The 1,639-nt window shown below is 36.6% G+C and overlaps 1 long non-coding RNA gene across 1 annotated transcript; it reads left to right on the top strand.

Annotated features, from left to right (window-relative positions):
• The first annotated feature begins 357 nt into the window (after nt 1-357).
• LOC120195185 lies at nt 358-756 on the top strand. Its single transcript, XR_005523036.1, has 3 exons — nt 358-384; nt 528-608; nt 696-756. It is a non-coding gene; the product is annotated as an uncharacterized LOC120195185 (long non-coding RNA).
• The last annotated feature ends 883 nt before the right edge of the window (nt 757-1,639 follow it).

The following is a 1,639-nucleotide window of genomic DNA, read 5'->3' as shown; positions in this document are numbered from 1 at the left end:
CAAAAGGCATAGTTCTGGCCCTTATTTGGGCACTAAGCCTTAATTTAATTTGGTGTAGTGAGGAAGGAACCTAGAATTATATACGTTTTGACCGCTCGCCATGCATACGTAAGGTGTTTTCCAGCAGCATGCATGATCTGTAGAAGTGCAAATTCTCCCCTATAGATACCTCAGAGAATCATTGCATGAAAGACAAAAAGAATAACACACATTACTTGCTCATACGATTCCTTATGTTTTGGATTTCGAGCCCAAACAAGAACTTCGATCCTAGCCCGCTACAGGTTTGCATACCGAACTCGATTCGAGGGAATTCAAAAGTTCTTGGGATCAACCAGAAAATGGAAGAAAAGATGAGGGAAGATGAGGAATTCCAGAATCCAGGTCCGTGACTGTGTACTGTGTTTAGCATTTTTATCGTTTTTCTTTGCTTTTTTTTTCAGCTCGATTTATTTACTACTTCAGTTTACGTCAATATTGATTTTATCTTTATACATCAACATGTTCTACTGTTTGTGGATTTATAGTCATGGAGTTGGATCATGTGGCCAAGTTTCTTCAAGGCAAGACCATACTAATCACTGGTGCAACTGGATTTTTGGCCAAAGGTGCATATACTATTCTTTTGCTAAGCCAAAAGGGACTTTACTGAAGGTACAATTTATATTTAAAAAAATCTCAACCATGGGTTTCAGTCTTTATCGAGGAAATACTAAGGCATCAACCAAATGTGAATAAGCTCTATATTCTTATGAGAGCCTCGGATGACAAATCCGCCATACAACGCTTGTATGACGAGGTAAAAAAATCTACTTAATTTTGTTTCTGTTTATTCAATGATGAGGTAAAATTTATATAATAATTTTTTACTAATTTATACATTAACATAAGATTGTGAATTAATTTGTGAAGAGATCATAAACACCGAATTGTTTTGGGTTCTTCATGAGGCTTGGGGTTCAAAATTCGATCACTTGGTAAAGTAAAGTGATAGCAGTCGCCGGTAATAAATCTTTTGAAAATTTGGGAGTGAAAGATTTAATATTACGGGAAGAAATGCGGAGAGAAATAGACCTCATCTTTCCAAAGTTCAAAGCATTAAAAGCTCCAAATGTCCAGAACAACGTCGTACCTTCAGTAAAAATAGAGATGGACAAATAATTTGTGTCAAGGTGCGAACATAAAAAATTATATAAAATCTTAAAGGGTGTAATATTAAATAATTCATATAAAATATAAAAAAACCTAAAATACAAGAGGATTTTAAATATTTAGGGGGTGCGACCGTACCCGAAATAAAATAAAACTAAATAAATTTATTTATATTTGGTGGGATTGAAAATGATGACAAAAAACGAATCTCGTTCAACCCCCTTAGCTCCTCTCCCTCCGGTCGAGATATTGCATAACCTCGGCCTTCTTTAAAAGCCTTGAAACTCCCATCCCATCAAGTCAGGACCCAAACACTGAGACTAGCCTAGCCCCGGTTAGGCGGAGCTCAATCCTTTTTGTTAAGGTTCGGGAATCATACATCCTTTATCTATGAGTCGATAAAGATTTCCATCGCTGGAGTACTTGAAGCAGAAAGCTAAATTGAAAGAGAGGGAAAACCCCTCGATAGCAGGGGTGAGACTATACC

This window comes from Hibiscus syriacus, unplaced genomic scaffold (genome assembly GCF_006381635.1).
Source record: "Hibiscus syriacus cultivar Baekdansim isolate YM2019G1 unplaced genomic scaffold, ASM638163v2 tig00117009_pilon, whole genome shotgun sequence".
In the NCBI taxonomy this organism is placed as follows: Eukaryota; Viridiplantae; Streptophyta; class Magnoliopsida; order Malvales; family Malvaceae; genus Hibiscus; species Hibiscus syriacus.
Note: the sequence above shows the minus strand (reverse complement) of the source record. Positions and strands in the feature narration are given on the sequence as shown.